Genomic DNA, 13,802 nt, shown 5'->3' with positions numbered 1-13,802 from the left:
AAGGCTTTATAGCCATCCATTGCAGCAGTCCAGTTGTGTGAGTCATCCCAGCATGTTTCCGTGATAGCAACTATATCATAGTTTTCCAGCTGCACAATGGCTTTCAGCTCCTCCTGTTTGTTGCCCATGCTGCATGCATTGGTGTAGATGCACTTCAGTTGGGGTATTGATCCTGCCACCTTTCTGGGGGGGAGAAGCCCTAATTCCTATATGACCATTCTCAGGCACTTCCATGGTTTATAGCACATCCATAACCCTTGCATCTTTGCTGCTGCACAGATCTCCATCCCCTACCTCCATTGAGATGGCAGACCAAAGAACCTCGCTAGCACACCGTCCCTCAAATGTTGGTGTGCCGCCCCCAGGCTTATCTCTAGCGAGCCTGGTTTTATCCCTTTCCCCCTTCAAACCTAGTTCAAAGCTCTTTCAATGAGCCCTGCTAACTCCTGTGCAAGGATACTTTTCCCCCTTTGAGACAGGTGTACCCCGTCTGCCACCAGCAGGCCTGGTGTCGTGTAGACCGAACCATGATCAAAAACCTCAAAATTCTGCCAGTGGCACAAGGCTCAGAGCCAGGGATTGATCTGCTGGGTCGTCCTCTTTCTGCCCTCATCATTCCCTGCAACTGGAAGGATAGGGGAGAACACTACTTGTACTCCTGATCCCTCAACCAGTCATCCCAAGGCCCTGAAGTCTCTCTTGATTGTCCTCGGACTTCTTGTTGCAACTTCATTGCTGCCTACCTGAAAAATCAATAATGGATGATAATCTGAGGGCTGTACTAGGGTAGGAAGGTTTCTCTTCACATCTTTAACCCGGCCCCCAGCAGCAGACCCCCTAAGAAGTGGGTCTGGTCTGCACATTGGGCCTTCTGTTCCCTTCAGAAGGGAGTCTCCTATGACAATGACCTGTCTTTTTTTCTTTATGGAAGCAGTTTTGACACAGGTCGTAGGCTGACTTAACCTCAGCAACACCTCCAGGCTAGATGAACCATCCTCCTCGTCATTATTTGCTTCCACTCACAGAGCTTCATACTTATTAGGCAAGGGCACCTGGGAAGGTGCAGTAGTCATGGAGGAGACATGCCTGCTGCGCCGGGCAGGAACTTGTCGCTGTTGCCCCTTATCTCTTAAGTCACCGCGTTCAGCCAGGCGGAGAGAGGAGAGGGAATCCTCCGTATCATGCGTCGTGTCTGCCGGTTGGGCCTCTCCCAGGGAAGGTAGGGTGCGATTCCAGCAGGCCGCCTCTCTCTCGAACTCCCTGAGACACCTCAACCTACTCACCTCGGCCTGGAGCTCTGTCACTCAGCGGAGGAGTTCCTCCCCCTGGGCACACGTCCCCCATCGGCGCCAGTCGTGGTGGGCGCAGAGCTTAGAGAGGCCATGGCTTTCTGCTGGGCGGGTACCTGTGAGAGACTGGAAGAGTTAATGTCTCAAACACTGTGGTGGGGCACGTTCTGCTTAAAGACAAACCCTGCACAGCGAGGAGCCAAGGTGGAAAGCCCATCAGCTCAGACATCGGCAACAGGAGGGGGAGGGCGTGCTGGAGGGTGCGGAGCTCCCTCTTCTGATAAGCTGTTCTGATACAAAGATCAAACAATGGCCAGGTCTGCAGGGAAGGAGAAGTTACTCCACAAATGACCCCCAGGCCCAAAGGCTCACAAACTGCCCGCCCGAAGGAGGGGCAAAGAAGATAAAAGGACACAAACAGAAGCCCGGGGTGTGCAAGCCCACCAGAATGGGACCCCTCAGCTGACTGGACCCCTCAGCTGACTGAACCAACACTGGGCCCAGGACCGGTGAAATCTTTCTCTCTTCCTTTCTCTCTCTCTGTCTTCTTCTCTCTTTCCTTTTCCACAGTCCCTACACCTCATCTGTTTCAAGATATAAACCGTTGACCAAGTCTGAGACTAAGAGTAGATCCAGCTGCCCCTGGGCCCTTCTCTGAGGAGGAGTCTAGAAAGCAAGGGGGTCAACTCTGAACCTCCTGACTCAACGGGAGGGATCTCCTTCTTCCCTGGATTGATGTGTATGGTTACACAGTTTACAGAAGTAGTCTTATGCCAATTCCTGTTGTGAGAAACCCTGCCACCTACTACCATGCCTCCCCAGTTCAGTTTGCTTCCGTCATAAATAAAATCTTTAACCGATCGTTTGGTGTCGTTTCACCTTAATTTAGCCCAATGGAATATCAAATTAAACACGACTCCCTGGTGTGTCCAGCCTGGGTCGTGACAGTACCAAAGCTCCGTGGTCGAGCTGCCAGAGCTTCAGCGCCCTTCCGCACGAATTGTAGTCATTCCATTCCATGGTCATTCCCTAAGGCCTCCTTTTATACATGGTGGGGGGGCTTGGCCACCGTTGCTCCTGGCCATGCCCAGGTCTCAACAGCCGCCATCACGTGAGCTGTGAGCTCCCAGCGGGTCTCTCGGGAGAGTTTTAACAACACTGAAATAGCTTGCAAATTCATCTTGATTTTTGTCAAGCTCTTCATGTCACTTTTACAGAAACCTACACAAACAGCTTTTATCCATTTTATGTAAGGAATAACTGGAAGTAACTTAGTGAAGGAGCAAATCTGTAGTTAAATGGTCCCAAATAGTTTTTCACTTTCCTGATTTGGCAGAATTCCCTGGGAAAGGGAGATTTTATGTCATATGAAGAAAAATAATATCAGAATTGACAGATTAGAAAAAAATAGTTGTGTAGTTCTAGATAAAGTCTAAGATGTAATACATGCAGTTTTGTCACAAGTTGTAAGATAGCTGTAAGACTTGGTCACAACTGTAACGCTGAATAGAAAGGAAAAAAAAGAGATGACTTCAGACTGTACAAGAGAAAGTAATTTAAGGCCTTTCAGTCATCAGAGGATGCTTTGGATGGTTCCAGTGTAACTGCTGTGATTTTCTGCATTTCCTTAAGGCAGAACTTCCAAGGCTAGATAATTAAGTTTGTAAATGATGCAGAAGACAGCTATAATGTCAGTCAGCACATCCAGGTGGAATTGAATTTGTCTTTCTAAACAAGGAGCTTAAACTCAAAGTGGTAATCAGCCACCTTTTGGTTATATATATCTCTCTAGTGTTTATTTATTCAGCAATGAATTTATTCAGGCAGCTGGTATGAGCAAAAAAGTGCAGAGCCATCAGTCTTGTCCAAGGATGTCCTGGACAGCTTGCCTCTTTTCTTCCCTCTCATTTAAAATTATGCAAGACTGGAAGGTAGTGGAACTAAGCCAAGAAAGAAAAAAATCTCTTCTGAAAGCTAGAGATATTTGAGGAAGCAAGTTAAAATAAAAGTAACTTAGTTCACTGTGGAGCAGCTACGAGCTAAGACAAAAAAGACTGGATCTTCCAGTAAGGACGATCTGGGATGATCAGAAACTGAGAAGACTGGGTGCTAACTCAGTCTTTTTGGTTATATCTGCACTGCTATCTCAGAACATGCTCCAAGTCAAATTATCAGCCAACTTGTATTAATATTTGCAGAAGCGTCCCCTGGCTGGTCCCGGGGCACCTGATTTCAAACTCCCCAAAGGAAACTCAAGCTGTATGCTGTACAGCCTCCACTGTCTTGTGATGATGCCAGGCAGAAAACATAAACTGGGAGCCGTCCTCAGAGCAGACTAGGTTCTTCGCAGAAGGTAGTTGGCATAGTTGATCATACTGGTGAATGGGACTCTTGGGCAGTCGGAATGGAGGGTGTATGCAACAGCAGGTTTGGTGGCTGGGGTGAAATTTTTTTTCTGAGAGTTCTTTTATATTGCCAGAAAGTTTATTATTTCTATCATTATTATCTAAAGTGATGTTATTACTCTTTCTCTGCATCAAGCAGGATCTGAGGGAGGAGGAAGAGGAAATCTGTGGTAGAACCTGTAATGCAAGTCCACCTTCACCTAAGAGTGAGCTTACCAAGTTCTTACCTTCCTCAGTATTTTAGAGGTTACTATAAAGGTTCTTTAGTGAAGGAGCAATTATCTTATAACAGAAGGAATTTTCGATTTATGCAGTGCCAGTGCAGTATTTCCATTGGAAGATCCTAGCATAACACAAATAATTAGTATTATGCAATTGCTTCCTTTCTTGGATCCTTCTGTTTGGGTTTTTCAGCATTCTGACCCACTGGCTTTCCATTCGGCTCCTGCTTTGCTTCTTGGACTTGATATACGTTGATTCCTTGACTTGCAGGGCCTTAGTCTGGCTTCTAATACCACTTATGCTGTGCTTCTCAGAATTGCCTATTGCTGCTTCCTTCCACTCCTGACAAAGGACCATGACTGTGACTCTTGTTCCTGTTTCTTTCTGCAACCAATATGAGACCAGTAGGGATTACAGTCACAATCCCAGAGACAGTAAATGCTTCATTCCTGTATTGTCTTTCATGCTTTTTGAATAGTACCTGTTGTATTAATAATTCCACTGAGCTTCCAGATTGTAGGCAAGTTAGTCTTGGGGGTTTATCAGTTGCTTTCTTTCCTACGTTCTTTTAATTAACATCTACCATTCAGTTGGGTACATATTCTACCATTTTTGTCCATTCATTCTGAGATGAGCATGAAAGCTTGCTAAATGCTTTAATTGGTAATTATGAATTCTGTTATTTTCTCATGCTTTCCAGTTAGGTATTTTTCTCAGTCTTGCTCATGTATCTCCGTGTACATTTCCAATTGCTTCAATCTAAGCTTCATACTAGACACAAACTTCATTTTTGTCAATCCATGTTGCAAAAGAACTATATGGTGTTTTTTATCACAGTTCTTTCAAAAAAATCAGTCAAACTTTATTCATTTGTCACTATATTTTTCTCATCCCTATGCTCCAACTCTCTGAAAAAAACTCCTCATTTTCTAACTACTTACTTTGCTTATAGTATTGTTGCTTCTCTATGTATGTCTTAAGATTTTCTGACTGAACTTAAAGTTTCTGCTTAATTTCTTTTTAAAGTGCTGCAATAAAATCTTAAACTGAGATTTTTTTTTACTTCTGCAACTCTTAGTACTTGTCTGCTTTATAGTTTCCCACTTTTCTCCAAAAATTAGGCTTCATTATGTTTTGTCTATAGTGTTTCCCACTGATGCCTTCTTATGTCACAGCAGTTTCATTCCTTTTCTCCATGTTTTCCCAACTTTGTCATCATCAAGTTTGTACACCAGTACAGATTTCATATACCCGTGAAGTACTTAATTATCCCAGAAATATTCAGTAATATTTCTGTGACTTAATATTCTTTTTATTCATACAACTCCAGATACCCTTACCAATTTAATCAGTACCTTATATGTCTTACACTGTCTATATGCTTCCATTCACTTCCTGTAGGTTGGTATTTTCCAGTTGGTTTACATCAAGAATGTATTTTAATCAATTAATGTATTTTACACCAATCAATGTATTTTAAAGTAAAATACATGTTTTGTCATTGCTGACACTGTACTTGCACAATTACTCTTCAGTCACCACTTTCTTTTATGGCTATGGTTCAAAGCTGTATATGTTAAAAATGTCATCTTTTATAAAGCCAAATTGGATCAATTAACTGTACTTCAAAAAAGTTATCCCATTTCCTTAGGCAATCTCTTCCTCTAACTACCATCTTTTTGGGGATGTGACTTTTTCGCACATTGTTATGCTGGATTCCTCTGCCTCATTTCATTGCCACCTGCGTGTACATACACAAAGTGGTATCAGTCTAGTGTGGAGTCCAGCTGTAGAGATGCACTTCTGAATTTAAGTTGCAACACTGCTCTTAATTTCAGGATATTTCATTTGTTTGTGAATCAACTATAGTTAGGCTGGTTCCTGTTGGAGTACCAGGTTTAGGTTTTGTTACTCATATACTAGATAAAGATGACTTTGATTTTTTTTTTCATGCAATGCTTCTTCTCACACCTTTCTTGCTGAATCTGATAACTGAGGCAAAGTGCATCAAATACCAGAGAGGACATAGCTGGACTTCAGGATAAGGAAGCCAACAAGTATTGTTATGGGTAATGAAGAAGAAGAAAACATTAGCATCAGTAAATACCAACACTAATGCTTTGACACCCACTCACATCTTAGAGAAGAGACTGAAAAGGCACTAGGGATGCTGCTGTGACAGATACAGGGGTTTCAAGAGATTGACTGACACGTTGTTATGAAAGATCCTAATTGAGCTTGATGGCCTAGTAAATGGGAACCAAATGTTGCAAACCATGGGGAAAGCTCTGAAATAGTTGGTTCATTCAATTTCTTCTTGTTTGTCAGGGTAGTTAGCAAATTGCCGTCTGATACGAACTCACTTCATGTGTTACTAATCAGAATTAATATCAAAGCCAAACAGTTACCTCCTATGAGGAGATGGATTCAATCTTCTCTAATATACTTTCTTTGTCTCTATAATGCAAAATAGCAAAACCACATATATATGGATGTATACAAGGCCACGAAGTGAACAATGATTTCTTCTAGGGAATTAAGTTTAGTATGTCACCAACACAAAAATTTATAATTCCAAACTTTTAAAACACTAACTAGTCAGAAGGAACAAGGCATGCTAAAATAACACACCTTGGATCCAGCACTCATGGGATAAAAACTGTGAGGGGATGAAATGCCATTCCACAGCAGACATGTCCCTTTCAGAGTCATACTTCAATATGTTTGAAAGTTAAATAATAAATTTCAACATTTTTTGTTAAAAAAAATAATCCATTCCTCCTGACCAAAATATTTTAGGCCCTTTGCACCATCATATGACATAATACAAAATAAAAGTATTTGAAATAAGTGATTTCAAAACACAACATGACCTGTCAGGATGGCTTTTCTCCATAGCAGAAGGGTTACATTATTGATTCTGTTTCACAGAATAGGTAGCTGCTTTAAATAGAAGTACACATTCTAATGCCATGTGGTTTCCTCAAAGTGTTAACACTCAGCTCTACCAAACATTATAGAAACTCAAATACAGTGACAGGCACCATACAATTGTCAAGAAAGGAAGAAACTATAAAGAATAAGCAACAGAGATATTTCAGCATTTTCCTATTAGATGAACCTGTTTGGAAAGACTGTGGGATCAACATTGTTTAAGTGTCAGCAGAAGAATCATATTACAAAAACTGTTCTTAAAACTCTCATAGTGTTCAGAATCTAGGCTTTCTCTTTTTTTCATGTAAATCACATATCAAGGGCAGATTTCTCCTAGGTTTTTTTCCATATGACATCATTGAATATGAACACAGGATTCTGCCTACGTGGGTTTTTTTGAAGCTTTAAATAAACAAAAAATGCAATTAATTCTGGAAATATCAAAGCAATAAATTTGAAAAACTTTTTGAAAATATGATTTTGGGGGTGATTGGTGTAGGAAGAAATAGATGATCAGATAAAAAAATGTGTTATTTCTCATCTCATAAATTTTTTTTAAAAACGCTATTGGAAAGCTAGTGTAACAGACATCAGTATTAGACCCTACACTTGTAAACCTTATCACTTTCATTTTACACTGGTTTATGTATGATGTTTTGGTTTTGATGTTTAATTGAATGTTACATGAGCTGTAAAAACTTTTGAGTTGTAGGAAAAATGCAGGAGACAAACACTTGTCATTTAACAGTGTTAACACTGAATGTTAATCATGGCTTCCCCCAGATAAGCCCACATGCTGCTTGTTTAACTGTGACTTTCAAAATACTAGAAATGTACCGTGAACTGAGGTTTTATCTTCTATATGAATTTATTTAATTAGTTCATAGCAGCTGTATTCATCTTTGAGGTTTTAAATACAGCCAGCTGAAGCTATCAGTTCAGCAAGTTTCTCCAGAAATAAATTTTAACTGGAATGAACTGGGAATGAGATGGGATGGGAAGGACAGACATACTGGTGGGGGTTTTGTTGGGTTTTTTTGTGGAGACTGGCAACCTTAATACTCTAGTTTATTTAAAATCTGTGACTTTCCTAATCTAATGACTATGAGGGAAAGCTTTTGAATCCTATAGTTATACCTGTGCTGTGTTACCTGATGTGTTCTTCAGGAATCTTCCACTGCCTGTGTTAGCCACATTGAAGTCTATCCTGTGCATATAAAGTTGCCTAAATAAAGTCTTTGTGGGGATGATGTATTTAGTCATTGGCAAAAGTAAGGAAGAACCATTTAAATAAGCATGCTTTAATAAGAACAAGCATATAGAAACCATTTACATTACAAAATATACCAAAATTGAACGTATTTCCAAAGCCTTACCCTCTCAGGTAAATGTACCCATCCAATCAATTGCCTTGTGAATTTTGAGGCAGGTCAAGGTTTCTTTAAAAAGATTTGGTTTCCCCTGAAACAAAAGTACAAATATCAACTGTATGCAAAATCCTAGCTTTGTTCCAGAAGTCATTGGTGCCTGAAGATGAACATGCAGACTGATACACAACAGTAAATATAGATTTAAAGGGGAGAAAGGGAGGACGGCTTGCAGTTATACTTCCCACCCTGTTAGCACTGGCTCTGTACCAGGGTCTGGGCAGCTTCTCAGCCTAATATACTACAACATCAGGTCTTGATGGTAGTAGTGATTCACTTCTTTTCAGGGCACTAGAGTAGCCTGGCTTATAAAACATAGACCAAATAGTTGATGCTAAGAAATCTTGTTTCTTTCACATGCAAAGCTTCTCAAATGCTTGTGCATTCTCCTTTTGCTTACTTGGGAAAATCTAATCCAAAACCAAATAGAAGGGTTATAGCTCTGTAAACCATATACAACAGCATCGTGCTCATATATGTTTACAACTCATGTTATAGGCATTGCTATAGTTATGCATCACGCAAATTTGTGAGTGGTATCACATGGCTCATGTAGGTATTTCCAGGTATTAATGAACAACTAGCCACTTCATTTGTGCAGCTGCTAACTAGCTACTATTGTCTGTCTGTCTTTGGATGGAAGAAACTAAACAAGGCGGTATGAAGCGTGCCTGCTCTCTACTTTGTCTTTCTCTGGTAGTTATTTAAAAGAAAACAAGTTCGTCTTCTTTTTTTTCCTTGTCACTTTTGACAAAAATGCAAGAATTCATATATTTTTGCCTGTTTGGAAATACACTGTATACTCAGCTCTTTCCCAGCTGATTTCACATTTACTCTCCTGAAATGTTCTATATGGTAATACAAACTGCTTCTTGTGCATTTAGCGTGGTATCCTTCAGTGCAGTGTATGTCAGCTAGCTTTTTCTCTCCAGTCTGTAAAAAGTAGTATTTTGATAGTGTCTGAAATTAACCTCTGTGTGTGTGTTTTTCTTTTTTTTTTTTTTTTTTTACCTTTGGAAATGGAGCAGCATAAAGCACTGACTCTTCTGTTCATTGCAGACCTTTTGCATTTTTAGATAAAGCATTTGACTGATCACTTGTTTCCTTATTTGCTGATGATGATTATCTAACAGGGTGTACGGCTTCCTAATAATTGGATATTGTGCTTTCCCATTTGGTGTATTACTATTCTATATCACTTATTATTTGTCGGGTAATTAACTTTTAATTACACTGTTTAAAGGAAAGGGCAATGTTGATTGAAATACAACCTGGCAGACAGAACACACACTGGAGATATGGAGCTGAGCTTTTCTCATCTGAGTTTGTTTTTGCAGCAGTGTGGGGCAATCATCAAGCACCCAGATACTCTAGTTATAACAAAACACACTCTTGGGATTTTTTAACTTGATTTTAAAAATCCATTTAGCTTCAAGGAGCATTACAAAAACGATAGATCTGAAATCAAAGTACTCTGTTTAACAACACAGCTGTTTAATCATAAATGGTAGCTCTATGAGTTTTCCCTTCTCTCCCATCGTAGCTTCAACCTGCTTCAGAGAGAATGCCTCCACCAGTGAAAGTAATTTCTTCTCTGATTCTTTCAGTCCTTAGCTAACCTGCTGAAATCACTAAAGAGCACTAACCACATGTTATTCAGAAAAGGATTTTCTTCTGATATAAATGCCTTTTCTTTGGAAACAGCTCCAAATCCATCAACTTTTTTCAACACAGTGAACAATAATATTATTGTAATATTACTGTCATATTTTTGTAATATTCAGATTAATTCTAATCCTAACCAAGGCAAATTTCCAAAGCATTTTTCATGATCAAAAACAAAACCTTCTGATTTGCAAAAAATACAAGCAAAGAATGTATTTTTTCTGGGAGTTTTTGGTAGAAAACTCCAACCAAAAAAAGCTTAGACAAACATCTGAGTCTTCTTCATCTTCCAAACCCAAGACTATTAATCACCATTTTGGTCCAACAAAAACTGGTTTTGTTGTTGTTTTTTCACTGTTTTGTCATCTCTATTAATTTTATATAAATTTTTTAAATACCTTCATATAATACTTAATACATTGATTTCTGTTTGAAGATGTGATAAGCTAGAAGGCAGATCATCTCCACAGAATCAAAAAGGAAGCAAAGCCTGGAGGTAATAAAAAAAAAAGCCCTACACTGTATTTGTGTAAGTGGAAATTGTGTCTTTGGTCTCAAGCCAGATGAGCAGGAATTGCACTAAAGATCTAAACAGAGAAAATAATTTCAGAAAAGTGAACAATCCAAAATGGCTCAGTTACAGGGTTGTGATTACCATTGTTACTTACGTCTGGCAACAAACCGGTAGCTGAAAGATAGACAGTAATTTATAAGAAGTCCAATGTTGACAAATGCTTACAGTTCAAAACTGGTAAAACTTGTCTCTTTTTTCTGAAACCAGATGACATAGCAAAAAATCCCATTACAGACCTGTCAGTCATAATAAGATGCATTATGCTGAAGTGATGTAAAAACACAAATAAAAACGTACAAGAAGAGCTACAGAAAATGAATGTGTCTTCTGCCCACATAGAAGTCCTTTCTGCCTCACCCATGTCTTTGCTAATGAAAACAGATTTAAGAGGTGGGATATTTATTATGGAAGCAAGTTAAAGAAAAGGACTTGTCAGTTTGATGGAAGATGTTATTTGTGAAACAAAACCAGAACATGATATAAATTGCAAGTAAGACTAACTCAGGAAGGGCCAGCCCAGCATATAGTATGCTGTATACTGTATATGGGTAATAGGTATATTTCTTCCGGTTGATATAAATAACTTGTTATCATTCTGGACTAAAAGGTAACAAAAGATTGAACCAGAGGAAATGGCTGTGTGGAACCCATGTCTTTTATAACACTTACCAAATATAGCTCGCTGTGGGTGAGAAATTAAATTGTTCAGTATGGCTTAGCTGACATCATCTTGGACAAAAAAGATTTTTTCCTATGTGAAAAGTATTGTGGAATTTATCCTAGCTTTACCACAGAAAAGCAAGTCATTCAGTCATTTGCTGGAGTGTTTGAACATTAGTCATCTATTGCCTATTTGATATGTGAAAGTCAGGTCAGGCTGGTCCTAAGCCTTGACTTTTATGGTTACTAGTAGTACTTAGATGGATTCCCAGACTTCTTCCGAAACAATATAAGACTCTACAAGACAAGTGATTATATTTTAGAATTGATTCCCAGTTTGTATGCAAGACTGATGTACTGATTTTTCACTTGTTTACAAGTTTATAGAGAACCTGCTTCCTGATTAAAAATCTGAAGTCCTGCTGAGTAAATCTATTGATTTTATGACAAGGCTACCCTCTATGAATGCTCTTGATTTAATGGTTTATCAAAATCAATCATAAAGTCTTTGTCAATATGAAAGAACTATGTACAGAGTATAAAAGAAAGGAGGAAAACTATTTGTTAACAGAAGTCAGTTTAGAATGGATTTCAGCCTAGCTGGGGACAGTATTCATCTGTTAATGAAAAACCTTACAAAGACAGAGCAGGCAGACAACTAACTGATATAAAGATGTATCTCTGCTATATTTTTCCTGTAAGTTAATCAGGAGAAATATAAATAGGACTCAAATTTTCACTGCAGTCTTAGAAATTTAATATGTAATTTGCCAGACACTTTCAATCATCTGAGAAAAAAACATAACCAAACAAAAAAAAACACTTTCTTCAAACCTAAATAAGAAAAGGCACCTAAACTAACACAAAACTGTTAGTGTAAATAACCAGAAATAAACCAGTCAGGCATATTTGCAACTTGCAACTGCAAGGTTTAGTTTTATATATCCTATCATTGCCATGTTTCAAAAGGCAATAAAATCTTTACTGTGAAGAAAAAAAAATCTGGTTTTAAAATATGTGCATTCTGTATGTGCATAATTATTTTAATTACAACTGATCTTTCAGTAACTGTGCTAAAAAAACACCATGAAATACAGGTAAACCTAATAAAAGACAGTGAGAATATATCCCCATTCCTGTCCTTCTCAAAGTCAATAAAAACGTCAAGGCATTGGCACAAATGTTTGAATATAAAAGGAATGCCACTGGAAGATAGGAAGTTTTGCTCAGATAAATTTTGTTGTTTATCTTGGCAAAAAAATCATAATATTACCTTCCAAAGTTACTATTTATCTCACCAAAATGAACATTCATTTTATGTTTTCAGCATGAATCTGGAGAAATCATGGGAAATGATCCACTGTCCTTAAAAATCAGAGTAGTCAGACAGTAACTTTCAGCTTTAAAATAAGGAGTTAAGTCTTCTGTTCCCTTTGTACAGTCACATAACGTTAACTGAAAATTTTAGGGCCTGCTTCTATTTTATATTTGTATATTTAGTATTGATTAACTCTGGCAGAGAGCCTTAGCATGTGTCATTAAAATTCCTTTCTGTACAGGAAATGAAGAGGAGGTCTGTGCAAATCTTATTCCACTGACAATATACAAATATATGATATATTTGGGGTCTTTTTTAAAAAATGTTTGTTGTATTTATGATTGACCCAGCAACTTCATCAAGAAGTAACATGAGCAGATGGCTATTAGAAAATGAAAGACACCAAGACTAAAAAACTTATCTGAATATAGAAAAAACACCTGGTTTAATTTTTGCAAAAATACTTACCAGGAGCCAGCTCCAGGGGCGGTGAGCGGAGTGTCAGTTAAAGCTAAGCAAACATAAACACTATGCTAACTACGGAGGTACAGATCTTGACTGTCAGAAGGAAGGACTAAAATAGTTGCTGAAATGTCTACAATGTTTTCCTACTGAGTTAAGTCCTGAGCACAATCCTGCAAAATTAACTGTATTTCTAATTTATACTTCTTTTTTAAATGAACAGAGGCATCACAAACATTTTACCTAAACCTTCTCCCCATGTTAGGGAGTCATATCACAGCTTACCTCCGATCAGCTGTGAGCCGAGGAGCAAAACCACTTTGAATTTTGTCTATCGTTACCCGTGTGAGGCAACCTCAGCCGAAATCTAAGCAGTGAGAGTACAAATATGCCCCTGACCGGTCTGGCATGAGCTGAAGTGACAGGAGGGGACAATATTTCATGACATAGCAAGTCTCCACTCTGCTACTTTCCCTATGCAAAACTCCATGGGGTCAAGGAGATATGAAGGGGCGAGCAACTAGAAATCCAGTAACCAAATAAATATCTAGATAAATCAGGGAACATTTTTTAAAGAAAAACTAAAATCCTTTTGTAGATAGGACTAGGAAGTTTGCTCGAGGAAAAAGAGCAAGTAGGTGATTTATGGGTAAATCATATGGGAGAAGGAATGGACTTTCTGATAAATATTTCATATAATGAATGCCTAGCAGGAAAGGGTTGCTTACATAAATACATCCATGTTTCTTTATTTTAAAATATCCTATTGAGTAGGCTTGTTGTGCTCTGCGAGTTGTACCTAAAGATACTTAAAAACCTTTCCTGCCGGATGTTAAAGGAAGAGAG

At 38.6% G+C, this 13,802-nt stretch overlaps 1 long non-coding RNA gene across 1 annotated transcript in view; it reads right to left on the bottom strand.

Moving 5' to 3' along the window:
• LOC142032475 (uncharacterized) overlaps positions 1-13,087 on the bottom strand; it is a 39,214-nt gene extending 26,127 nt beyond the window's left edge. The window contains exons 1-2 of the long non-coding RNA XR_012650840.1: positions 12,963-13,087; positions 8,227-8,311 (exon numbers count right to left, since the gene is read on the bottom strand). This is a non-coding gene — a long non-coding RNA (uncharacterized LOC142032475). The remainder of the gene's footprint in view (positions 1-8,226; positions 8,312-12,962) is intronic.
• Positions 13,088-13,802: the final 715 nt, after the last annotated feature.

Source organism: Buteo buteo, chromosome 6 (genome assembly GCF_964188355.1).
Source record: "Buteo buteo chromosome 6, bButBut1.hap1.1, whole genome shotgun sequence".
In the NCBI taxonomy this organism is placed as follows: domain Eukaryota; kingdom Metazoa; phylum Chordata; class Aves; order Accipitriformes; family Accipitridae; genus Buteo; species Buteo buteo.
The sequence above is the reverse complement of the archived record's forward strand: the minus strand, read 5'-3'. Positions and strand labels throughout refer to the sequence as shown.